This window comes from Canis lupus, chromosome 9 (genome assembly GCF_003254725.2).
Source record: "Canis lupus dingo isolate Sandy chromosome 9, ASM325472v2, whole genome shotgun sequence".
Lineage (NCBI taxonomy): Eukaryota > Metazoa > Chordata > Mammalia > Carnivora > Canidae > Canis > Canis lupus.
In genome coordinates this window covers 25,149,659-25,163,240 of record NC_064251.1, presented here as the reverse complement: position 1 = coordinate 25,163,240, position 13,582 = coordinate 25,149,659, and positions in this window count along the sequence as shown.

Here is a 13,582-nt window from a genome sequence, read left to right as displayed (position 1 = left end):
GGTGTGATCCCGGGGTCCTGGGATCAAGTCCTGCATTGGGCTCCTTTCATGGAGCCTGCTTCTCCCTCTGCCTATGTTTGCCTCTCTCTCTGTGTGTCTCTCATGAATAAATAAATAAAATCTTAAAAGAAAAAAAAGAGTGGGTCATTTAAAAAACAAGGTCAGGTATGGAAGCTCACTTGGTGCAGCAAGGTGGGGTAGAGGCTGAGGGAGGGATCCTGAATCCAGTTTTAAAAACTTTTAGTTTTTAAGGTCACAAAGAGGCATCCAAGGGAAACTAGACCCTTTTGATTGGGACTTTGGGGCAAGGCTGATGCTTTCGGAATAAGAAGTTAGAAGTGAAGAGCAACAACAAAAAAGAAGTTAGAGGTCAACAGATGGGAAACAATCATTGAGTTCCTAAGAGTACATTATGTCTTGAAGGACGTTGTATAAAGACAAAAACAAAAGGTTTGGGGAATGGAAATGGGGTTCCAAACTCATAGGCAATAAAGGAAGAGAAGGAACACCAGAAGTAGGAAAAGAAATGGGTGAGTGGACTATAGCTGAAGAGTCTGAATAATGCCCACTCTGCCACCCTGGGATGTCCATGTGCTAATCCCTGGGACCTGAAGATGTGTCACTTTATGTGACAAAAGAGACCTTGCAGATGTGGCTAAATGAAAGATATTGAGATGGGGAGATTTTCCTGGCTTATCTGGGTAGGACCCAATATAATCACAATGGTTTTCATAAGAGGGAGGTAGGAGAATGAGTCAGGGAAGGTGAAGTGATGACAGTAGAGGCCAGAGTGATGGGCCAAGAGCCAGAGTATGTGGGCAGCCTCTAGAAGCCGCAAGAGGCAAGGAGCAGCTTCTCTCCTGGGGCATCTAGAAGAAACACAGTTCTGTTGACCCATATTAGACCTCTCACTTCTGGAACCATAAGAAAATAATCTATGTTGCTTTAAGCTACTGCTTGTAGTAATTTGTTATAGCAGCAATAGGAAATGAATGCAAGAATAACAAATAGAAACAACCTAAATCTCTAACAATAATAGAGGGGTTAAATAAGTCATGCTATGTTGGTATGATGAATGCTACAATGGTAGTTAGCCATTATAAATTATGCTAGAAGATCGTCTAATCATGTAGAAAATGTTCACAATAGATTGCCAAGTACAGACAGCAAGTTATAATATTATAGGTATTTATTTTTAAACTTTAAAAAAATATTTTATTTATTTATTCATGAGAGACACACACAGAGAGGCAGAGACACAGGCAGAGGGAGAAGCAGGCTCCATGCAGGGAGCCCCATGTGGGACTCGATCCCAGGACCCCAGGATCACGCCCTGAGCCAAAGGCAGACCCTCAACCACTGAGCCACCCAGGCGTCCCAATATTGTATTTATATTAAAAATTCATCAAGCTCTACACTTAAGATTCATGCATTTTATGTACTTGACTGTAGATATATGTCAATAAAAATGTTTTACACATTGAATATATATGTCCTGTTTTGTTCAAAGAAGAGAAGCATGTATTATATCTGTGTATCCATGAATAGGAAAAAGACTGGGAATGTATAAACCAAATGTTAATAATGGATGTCTCTGGATGGTAGTACTAGAGATGATTTTTATATTCCTTTTAGAATCTTTTCTGTGCATTCCAATTTTTCTTCAGTGAACAGATGTTACTTTGATCAGAAAAAAATCTTGAAAATTGGTTTTCTTTTTTAAAGATTTAATTTATTTATTTGAGAGAGAGGGAGAGCACAAGAGCAGGGGGAGGGAGAAGCAGATTTTCTGCTGAGTGGGGAGCCAGATGCAGGCTTGATCCCAGGACCCTGAGATCATGACCTGAGCTGAAGACAGATGCTTAACCAACTGAGCCACCCAGGCACCCCTAAAATTAGTTTTTAAAACTCAAGGAAAAGGAGTAGGGAGAGTCTTTTAGTTTAGTTTTTTTTTTTTTTTTTTTTTGAGAGAGCATGAGCCAGGGTGGGGGTGGGGCAGAGGGAGAGACAGATTCCTAAGCAGGCTCTGTGCCCAGCGCAGAGCCCAGCATAGAACCTGATTTGGGGCTCGATCTCAACACCCTGAGATCATGGCCTGAGCTGAAATCAAGAGTTGGAGGTGTTTAACTGAGCCACCTAGGTGCTCCAATGGTAAGGAAAAAGTTTGAAGAGGTTATGTGTAAGCTTACGGGCAAGGCCCCTGTGCCACCTGGTGCAACTAAGCTTCTATAAACAGTTTCTGAAAATAGATGATGAATTTTTTTTAAGATTTATTTATTTATTTTTAGATAGGAACAGAGAGAGCGTGAGCACCAGTTAGAGGAGGGGCAAAAGGAGAGAGACTATCTCAAGCAGACTCTGCCTGGAGCCTGATGTGGGGCTCCATCCCAGGACCCTGAGATCATGACCTGAGCTGAAATCAAGAGTCAGTCGCTTAATCAACTGAGCCACCCAGACGGCCCTAGGTGATGACTTCTTTTGTATTCTATGCTCCCCCATCCCCAAAGCAGAAAGGGATTCAGTACCAGGGACATGGAAGGAAGGAGAAAGGCATAAATGTAGAGCTAAAAGCTTCATGAACCCCAAGTCAGGAGCCTCTGAGAGAAGCGTGGAAAGTGGAGCAAATGATTTAATCAGCCTTCCCCCTACCCCTCCTGTGTTTGTAGGCACACCAGACACCCTCAGCCACTTTCTCCTTTCATTTATTCAGTCCTCCTGTGTTCCCTTCCTTTGTTCTTTTTTTTTTAAGTTGTTTGTCTTTTTATTGTTCGATAGCAGTTTTTTTTTTAATTTTTATTTATTTATGATAGTCACAGAGAGAGAGAGAGAGAGAGGCAGAGACATAGGCAGAGGGAGAAGCAGGCTCCATGCACCGGGAGCCCGACGTGGGACTCGATCCCGGGTCTCCAGGATCACGCCCTGGGCCAAAGGCAGGCGCCAAACCGCTGCGCCACCCAGGGATCCCCTGTTCTTTTTTTTGATTACCAAAGTAATACGTGGTCCTCACTAGGGAAATTTTGAAATGCATCTAGAGATAAGAAGCATAAATCACCTATAATCCCAAATTATATCCACCATGAAAATACTGGCATATTTTTCCCAACACAGTTCAATTTCAATTGAGAGCCAAAATATTACTATGTAACATTTGTTGTCACCACCTAAAAATGTACTTTAAAAATTTTTAAATTTGTTCAACTTTTTATCAGGTTGCATTTAAAAGTAGTATTAGGGATCCCTGGGTGGCTCAGTGGTTTAGCGCTTGCCTTTGGCCCAGGGTGTGATCCCGGAGTTCCGGGATTGAGTCCCATCAGGTTCCCTGCATGGGGCCTGCTTCTCCCTTTGCCTTTGTCTCTGCCTCTTCCTTTCTCTCTCTGTCACTCATGAATAAACAAATAAAATCTTTTAAAAAATAAAATAAAATAAAAATAGTATTAATTGGGGGCGTCTGGGTGGCTCAGTTGGTTAAGCATCTGCCTTCAATTCAGCTCAGGTCATGATCCCGGGGTCCTGGGATCGAGCCCCGCATCGGGCTCTCTGCTCAGTGGAGAGTCTGCTTCTCCCTCTCCCTCTGCCACTCCCCCTGGCTTATGCTCTCTCTTTCTCTCAAATAAATAAAATCTTCAAAAAAAATAGTATGAACTAAATGTATTTGAGCTGGTTCTGAATGAGTTTTGACACTAGTAGTGTAATGCAGAAGTAAATAAGCCCTTTTAACTCTGACTTAAGCTTTTAATATACCACTAGAACAACCTAAAAATTGAAGATCATTGAAGTATGCCCACTAACCCCGAAGCTCACTGAGGCTTCTCTTCCTGGCCAGGTGTTGTAGGGAATCCTGTATTCTGGGCCCAGACTCTTCTAATCTTTCTGTTCTTCTTTTCTTTATTTGGGTACATACTCAGTTTTGATGATCTGCTTTGTTGTTTGGGGGAAAACCCAGCTCTTTTCTTCCTGTATGTCTCTTTTATTCTCAAACGACTGCCACACTCACGAACTTCTAACTCCAGATGTGCACCCCCCTTCCCCCGCAGCAATTCTCTGACACCATCTGGCGGTCCTACAATCTCAGTTCTGACACTGTCTACCTGGAGACAGCGTCAGATCCCACAGGCTAAGGGCTCAGTCCCATAAGACTACCCCCACCCCACATCAGATGCCAATTGCAAGTGGTAGGTCCCCAGGTTATCCACGACTTCTGTTCTACTTGGCTACGAATCAGAGGTCCCCATGACCCCTTCTTCAGGTCACAGAACTCAGGGAAATGCATACATTAACCAGTTTATCAAAATATATGTCAAAGGATACAGATGAACGGCCAGATGAAGAAGTACACAGGACGAGGTCAGGGAGGGTCACAAGTGCAGGAGTTTCTGTCCCTGTGGTTCGTGGATGTGTTCACCCACCTGGAAGCCCCCAAACTTGCTACTATTGGGATTTCTATAGAGTTTGCCTCATATGGGCATGATCAGTTATCAGCTCCATTTCCAGCCCCTCTCCCCTCTAGAGAAGGGAAAGGAGGGTGAGTCTGAAAGCTCTAACCTTATAATGGCTTGGTTTTTCTGATGACCAGCCTCCATCCCTAAGCCCATCCAGAGGTACCTCATTAGAACAAAAGATGCTTCTAGTGTTCCTATCACTTAGGAATTTACTAAGTAAATTTACTAATTTATCACTTAGGAATTTACAAGGGTTTTAGGAGCCTTATGCCAAGAACCAGGGCAGAGCCCAATATACATATTTTTTTCTATTCTCCCACATTTGTACATTCTCTATGCACACATCTATCTTTTTTCCCTGTGAGACCATAACCCAGGGTTTCCTCACACTTGGCACTATTAATATTTTGAGTGAAGTGCTTCTTTGTTGGGTAGGGGGGAGCTGTCCTGTGAGTTGCAGGATTTTTTAGTAGCATCCCTGGCATCTACCCACTAGATGCCAGTAGCACACCCTTCTTGAATCATGACAATCAAAAATATCTCCAGACCTTGCCTGATGTCCCCTGATGGAAAAACCGCCCCGCCCCACCCCCTGCAGTTCGGAAATACTGCTCTAGCTCCCTGAGGTCAGAGTTCACGTCTTACAAATCCCTTTATTCCCTAAAATGCACAGCACATAGCGTTTTTATTGTCCAGCCAGTATCATTGCCTCATGAAAATAAGAGCTATTATTTATAAAGCCCTTACTATTTTTATTGTTCTAAGCTCTTCACCTATATTAACTCATTTAATCCTCATGACAACGCTATGAGAGAAGCATGGCTATTATACCCTTTCTCCAGTCAAGAAACTAAGGCTCTAAGGGGTGTCTGGGGGGCTCAGTCGGTTCAGTGTTGGACTCTTGATATCAGCTCAGATCATGATCTCTGGGTTTTGAGATGGAGCCCTGCATCAGGCTCTGCGCTGAGTGTGGAGCCTGCTTAGGACTCTCTCTCTTCCTCTGCCTCTGCCCCTCCCCCATTCCCTCCCCCCTCATGCTCACTCTCTCTCTCAAATAAGCAAAATCTTAAAAAAACAAAACAACAACAACAAAAAAAGAAGGTTCCAAGAGATTAGTGCTCAGGGCCACTTGGAGAAGGGACATCTGGATTTGAACACTAACCTAGGCAGTCTCATGGAGGTTTTCAACCATTTTTCTTTTTCTTTTTTTTTTAAGATTTTATTTATTTATTCACAAGAGATACACACAGAGAGAGGCAGAGACACAGGCAGAGGGAGGAGCAGGCTCCCTGCAGGGAGCCCTACGTGGGACTCCATCCCAGGACTCCGGGGTCACGCCCTGAGCCAAAGACAAACGCTTAACCAATGAGCCACTCAGGCGTCCCTCTCAACCATTTTTCTATCTATTGCTTTTAAATACAGAAAATCAACTCAAAAAAAAAAAAAAAGAAAAGAAAAGAAAGAAAGCTGGACATTATCCATCTGCCTACAGAATTTGCATAGGCAAACACATGATAAAAATAACGTTTTCTGTTCTTTTTCACAAAACACGATACAGCAAAGCATTTTGCCATGTCTCTAAAATCTTCTAAGTTGTTTGAATGGTTGCATCATAACCAGTCTCTTCTTACTGGCCTTTTGGTTGTTGTTAATATTTTATTTGAGACATTGTTATCAATTTTTTGAAGTATAATTTACATGCAGTACAGTGCACCCATTCTAAGGGTATATGTTTTGACAAGTGTATAAACCTCTGCTCCCACCCACACAATCACGATACAGAACCTTTTTTTTAAAGGTTTAATTTTAAGTCATCTCTACACCCAACGTGGGGCTTGAACTCACCACTGTGAGATCAAGAGTCACATGCCGCACTGACTGAGCCAGTCAGGCACCTCAAGATAACATTTTCATCACCTTTGTTCCTTTCTGTGTGGTGTGTCAAAACTAGCTAATAAATACCATAGTATCAGCTTGGGAGAGCCAAATTATGTACATCTCTTCTTAAAAACTACGTTTAATGACATAACATAAGTAGCTCAGAATTAGCGATGGTGGAAGTATTCCCACCAAAGAAATCAGCAAAGTGCCACAAATCAGGGTTTCCTTTTTTTTTTTCTTTTAAGATCTTATTTATTTATTCATGAAAGATACACAGAGAGAGGCAGAGACATAGGCAGAGGGAGAAGCAGGCTCCCTATGGGGAGCCCCACACAGGACTCGACCCCAGGACCCTGGGATCATCTGACCTGAGCCAAAGGCAGATGCTCAACCACTGAGCCACTCAGGCGTCTCTTGCTTCCTTTCTTTTTTGAGAACCAGTTTGCCAGCCAGTATCACAACGAGTACCACAATGTGCCAGCAGCACATACTTTTGTGGCTAGCTTCTTATGTTTAGCATATTTTTGAGATTGATCAATGTTGTGCTTATCAGTAGTTCATCCCTTCTTACTGTATTCCGTCCGTACAGACATACAGCAGAGCCAGAGCCTTTATTTTGGTTAACACAGGAAGGAACGGATGCGGTAGGGTAAACAGGTTTAGGACTGGCTAGTTTAACAATTTCAGGGGACCCTGGGTTCTAGGGACTTTTTCTAATTGTCTACCTGGCCTTGGAATGATTAGGGCAGAGGAACAGTGACCCTTGTAGAAGCAAGGTGAAGTAAGTAGTTGAGGTAAAAAGACTTTGGATTGGTGGGTTTGTGGATAAAAGGTACACTGGACGAATAGTTTACTACCTTTAAGAATTGGCTAGCCTGGGAGGGGCAGTCTCTCCAGATTTAGCAAGGTCTCAAGGTGTCAAAGCTTCAGGAAATACATTAAAAACCCCAAAAACCAAAAACCATGATTAATACGCCTCACTTTTTTTTTTTAAAGATTTTATTTATTTATTCATGAGAGACACAGAGAAAGAGAGGCAGAGACACAGGCAGAGGGAGAAGCAGGCTCCCTGCAGGGAGCCCGATGTAGGACTCCACCCCAGGACCGCGGGATCATGCCCTGAGCCAAAGGCAGACGCTTAACCACTGAGCCACCCAGGCATCCCTAATACACCTTCTTGAAAGGCTAATCTAGAAAAACTCTGAACTCCTGATGGTAAGCATAACTTAGATAAAGCATTGTACTGAAAAGCAAGGAACTAGGTAAGGACAACATACCAAATGGTGGGACCTCCTGGCCCCCTTGTAACCTTGGCCCTGAGATTCTCCCAGCCAAGCTAATGCCCCACAACCATTAGATTGGAGGATTTTTCTTTGGGAAAACTGACAAGCCCAGGAGAAAATACCCATGGATACTGCATTTGTTGCCTAGGGATGCTATAGCAAATTACCAAGAATTGGTGGCTTAAAACAAAAGAAATTTATTCTTTAACAGCACTGGAGGCCAGAAGTTTGAAAGCAAGGTAGCAGCAGAGCCAGGCTTCCTCTGGAGGCTTGAGGGAATATTCCTTTCCTTGCCTTTTTGAGTTTCTGGTGGCTCCAGGTACTCTTTGGCTTGTAGATGCATCCATCTTCACATAACTTTCTCTTCTCCTCTCTGGGTCTCTTATAGACTCTTGTTATTGGAGTTAGGGCCCACCCAAATAATCCATGATGGTCTTATCTCAAAATCCTTAACTTATATTTGCAAAAATTGTTTTTCCAAATAAGGTCATATTGATAGGTTATGGGGATTAGGATGTAGACATATCTTTTGGGGGGCCACCATTCAACCCACTACAGATATTAGGAGCTTAGAGTCCCCTGTGAAAATCAGCTCAGTATGGTCAGGCTCACCAACTGAGAAGCCCTGTTTCATGAACACAGAACTTTCAGACAATTTTAGTGCCTCAGTCTTAATCATGAATAGACTGTCAAGGATAACTTGGTAATTGAAGAAACTCTAACATAAAAGACAAAACTAGACAAAACTAGTTAGAAAAACTAACATAAAAGACAAAAACCAAACAAAGAAACAAGATTAAAGGGAAATTGGGGAACATGGTAATGGCACGGAGAACAGAACAAAACAAAATCTAAACTTTTTTTAAAGATTTTATTTATTTATTCATTCATGAGAGACAGAGAGAGAGAGAGAGAGGCAGAGACACAGGCTGAGGGAGAAGCAGGCTCCATGCAGGGAGCCCGATGTGGGACTTGATCCCAGGTCTCCAGGATCATGCCTTGGGCCGAAGGCAGGCGCTCAACCGCTGAGCCCCCCAGGAATCCCACAAAATCTAAACTTAAAAAAAATAGATAGTGGCATGTGGGTGGCTCAGTAGGTTAAGCATCTGACTTCAGCTCAGGTCACGATCTTTGAGTCCTGGGATTGAACCTTGCATCGGGCTCCTTGCTCAGCAGGGAGTATGCTTCTCCTTCTCCCTCTTTCTCTCCCTCTACCCCTCCCCTGGCTTATGCTCTCTCTCTTTCAAATAAATAAATAAAATCTCTCTAAAGAAAGATAAATATTCTCAAAGAGAGAAGGAGATGTTGCATCCATGAAACAAGAACAGAAGGTTATTTAAAAAGAACATTAGGGGGATGCCTGGGTGGGTCAGCAGTTGAGCATCTGCCTTTGACTCAGGGCATGATCCCGGGTTCCTGGGATCAAGTCCCACATGGGCTCCCCCATGGGGAGGCTGCTTCTCCCTCTGCCTATGTCTCTACCTCTCTCTCTGTGTCTCTCATGAATAAATAAATAAAATCTTAAAAAACAAACAAATAAAGAACATTAGGGAATAAAACAGATCTAAAAATACGAAAACCAATAACTTCAATCAAAATGTTGGAAGATAAAATTGAGGAAATAGCCTTAAAAAAAAAAAAGCCAGAAAATAAACATAAGGGGCACCTGGTGGCTCAGTTGATTAAGTGTCCCACTCTCGATCTCAGCTTAGGTTTTGATCTCAGGGTCAGGATCTCAGAGTTCAAGCCCCATGCTGGGTGCAGAGGCTACTTAAAAGAAAAAAGAAAATAGTCATGAAAGGATTTTTAAAAGCTAAAGGTATTCCAGGAGGACTCATATGCAACTCAGAAGAGTTACAGAGAACAATGGAGAGAAAGCGTTGAAGGCATAATTCAAGAAACCATCTCGGAACTGAATGGTCTAGATGTCCAGAATGAGAGGCCCACTGAGTGCCCAACATAATGGATGAAAAAGAAATCATGACATTTTGGATCAGTGAGTAAATAGAGGAAGGTTATCAAAACCTCCCAGAGATAAGAAACCAGGTCACATTCAAAGGAAAAATAATCAGAATGGTGCCATGCTTCTCATCAGCCATGCTGGAAGACAGTGGAGGAACACTTTCAAATTATGTACAACCCATAATTTTACAAATGAGCCAAAGACTGGATTAGTAAAGTAAGCACATTTTCAGACACGTGAAATCTTAAAAACTTTACTTCCTACCCATGGACGCTTTCTCAGGAAACCTCTTGGAGGATATGGCACACCAAACTGAGAAAAAAAAATCAAGACACAGGAAGATGTGTGATCCTGGAAACAGAATATTCAACATAGGTGAGAAAGGAAGAGAATCCCCAAGATGATGATGAAGGGACATCCCAGGGTGACAGATGGCTTGGCAGCAGGCCTAGAGAGTAATCAGCTGAGATTGGGGCAGGAAGACAGGAGGCCCCAGAAAGGATGTCTCCAAGAATAAGATGAAATGAATAGAAGAAAAATATACCCTTTTAGTGATGGTAGAGGATGATTTCATTACAGGGACATGGGAAACTGAGCAAATATAAATGAATTTGTTTTTTTTTTATTAATAATTAACTCAAGGAAAGTTTTTTTTTAAAGGCCTGCAAAAGAAACAAAACTTAATCATAGTAGACTAAACAGCTTGACTGGGAATAATATTTACAGAGGCATGATTGTGTAAACTGACTATACTAATCTCCACCAACCCCAACACACATGGGCTTTCCTCCTTGCAGACTGTATGCCAGCCGGCAGGAACTCTCTCTGTTCCAGGTATCCTGGGCTTCTTTTGGTTAAACAGGAATTGAGTTAGTTAATTCCAATTAGTGAATTAATACATTCACAAATTGAATCATTGAATCAAAATGGCCATCAGAAAATTGGGTCTAAGCAAAAGGCTGTGGACAAAAGTATACATACATACATACCTTTTTTTTCTTTTTAAAAACTAAACACTTGTAAAAGATTGAAGCTTTAAATTTATGTTCTGCTAACTCATTTGAGAACTTTTTTTTTTTTAGAACTTTTTTTTAAAGTAAGCTCCATGCCCAGTGTGGGGCTTGAACTCATCACCTCAAGATCGAGCATCTCCTGCTCTACCAACTCAGCCAGCCACCTCTAATTTAGGACCTTTTGATTTATCCAAACAACATATCACTGTTTATACCCAATGTTCGTCCCATTATAGGGAAGATAAGTCATATATATTTGCATTCAGCATGTTAGACTGACCCTTAACACGTTATATTGCAATTTTTTTTTCTAGTTCTGTTTTTATTTTTCTACTAGACTATGAGTGATTTGAGGGCAGCCTCTTGTTCTTTCTGTGTAAGGTTCTGGCGCCTAACACAGATCTTGGCTGGCTGGATGGCTGGCTTGCTTGTTTTCTTCCTTTTTTAAACCTAAGATTTATTGAGTCGCCACAGAAAACACAGCTTGAGATGGTGACCATTTCTGTCCAGAATGTTTGATTATTCACACAACCCTGTCCACATCGGTCTGCCCAGCACTGAAGTTGTGTGGGTTTTTAAAAAAGATTTTATTTATTTATTCATGAGAGACACAGAGAAAGAGGCAGAGACATAGGCAGAGGGAGCGGGAGAAGCAGGACCCTGGGATTACAACCCGAGCCAAAGGCAGACTCAACCATTGAGCTACCTAGGTGCCCGAGGTTGGTGTTTTTATTATCATCTCTTCCACCCTTCCAGTTTGCCAAAAAGGATCTGAGTTCCAGAGAGTGCCTTGCTCAAGGCCATTGAAGTCAGTGTTAACGCCTCTAGTGGAACCAAGGTCTCCTGACACCCAGTGATGCACTTCCAATATTAATTAATCAATTAATTATTAATTGATTTATTATTTCATGTAAATTTTTTTAAACGTGTAATTGACACAATGTTGCATTGGTTGCAGGTGTAAAGTATAAGTATAGTGATTCGCTAATCTGTGCTCACCACAAGTGGAGGACAGCTACCACCTGTCACCACACAGCGCTACTGCAATACTACACTGACTATGCTCCCCACACTGGAACTTCAGTCCCCTCGGGGATTTATTCCATAGTTGGAAACCTGTATCTCCCACTCTCCTTCACCCATTTTGCCCATCCCCTACTGATACTACCCACCCCCCCCCGCCCCCAGCATTTATTTACTTATTTATTTGGGAGAGAGGGCTGGGGGAGGAGCAGAGAGAGAGAATCTCAAGAGAATCCCAAGCAGGATCCACCCCCAGCATGGAGTCCCATGTGGGGCTTGACCTCACACCCTGAGATCACAACCTGAGCTGAAATCAAGAGTCAGAGGCTTATTTGACTGAGCCACCCAGGCGGGGTGCCTTCCAGTGATGCATTTAAAAAAATTAATCATGGTTAAAATAATTATCATCTTAGCCATTTTTAAGAATATAGCTCAGTAGTGTTAAATATATTCATACTGTTGTACAACAGATCTTTGGAACTTTTTTTCTCTTTTTTTCTTCAGGACCTTTTAATCTTGCAAAACTGAAACTGTATCTGCTAAACAACAACTCCCCATATTGCCTTCGCCCCAGCCATTGGCAACCACCACCATTCCCACTTTCTGACTTTAGATACCTGATGTAAATGAAATCATACAGTGTATGCTTTTTTGTGATTGGCTTATTTCACTTAGTATAATGTCCTCAAGGTTCATCTATGTTGTAGCCTGTGTCAGGATTTCCTTCATTTTTAAAGCTAAATAATATTCCACTGTTAATGTATATACCACATTTTGTTTATCCTTTCATCCCTCAACAGATGGGGATCAAGCCCTGCTGGTGGCCCCCTGCTCAGTAAGGAGTCTGCTTCTCCATCACTCTCCATCCTTTTTGCCAACCTGTGCACTCTCCGGCTCGCTCAAATAAATAAATAAAAATTTTAAAAAGATTGTATTTATTTATTCATGAGAGACACACAGAGAGAAGTAGAGACATAGGCAGAGGGAGAAGCAGGCTCCTCACAGGGAGCCCTTACGTGGGACTCAATCCCTGGACTCAGGATCATGCCCTGAGCCAGACAGTCGCTCAACCACTGAGCTACCCAGGCATCCCAATAAAAAAAAAAAAATCTTAAAAAAAAAAAAAAAACTCAAACCATCCTAAATCCTTTAAAATTTTACTGAAAGGTATTACAGAACATATGCAAATAGATATAATGTTAATTGTTAAAATACAACAAAATTATAATGCCAATATTATCCAAATTCATTATTTTACTTCAAAATAAAACTCCAGTATGTAAAGAAAAAAAAAAAAAAGACTCTGGGGTTGCTTTCACCTTTTGGCTATTGTGAATAATGCTGCCATGAATGAGCACGGGTGTGTACATATCTATTTCCATTCTTTTGGGTGTACAACCAAAATTGTGATTCCAGTAATGCAATTAATTAGCTAATTAATTAATTAATCTATCCATCCCATGTTGAGTTATTTTTATTAGGGCAAGTGTGTATATGTAACTTATTTCCCTTGCAAGCTTGACTGCCTGGTGCAGTGTCTTCTCTCCGTCTACATGGGCTGCTCCTGGGGGCCTGGTCACAGTGTTGCCACCATAGGTGGGGCAAGTCACCTTCCTTCCCGGTGGGGGCACAGCTGCAGTGTTGGGACCACCAGGTGGGATTTCCTCCTGCAGGCACGTCACCTCTGGCTCCCAGCTCTCCTGCACCTTCTTCCACCGCTCTCTCAGCAAAGTAGCCAAGATACCTCACCTTCTGGGGGTGAGGGTGGGGGGTGGGGTTGGAGGATGCCAGTCACCCAAGCACCACTCAGGAACCTTGTGGGACTCGATCCTGGACCCTAAGATCACGCCGCGAGCCAAAGGCAGACACCCAACTGCTAAGCCACCCAGGCAACCCTCAAATGTGACTTTTTAAAAAGATTTTATTTATTTATTCATGAGAGACACATAGAGAGAGGCAGAGACATAGGCAGAGGGAGAA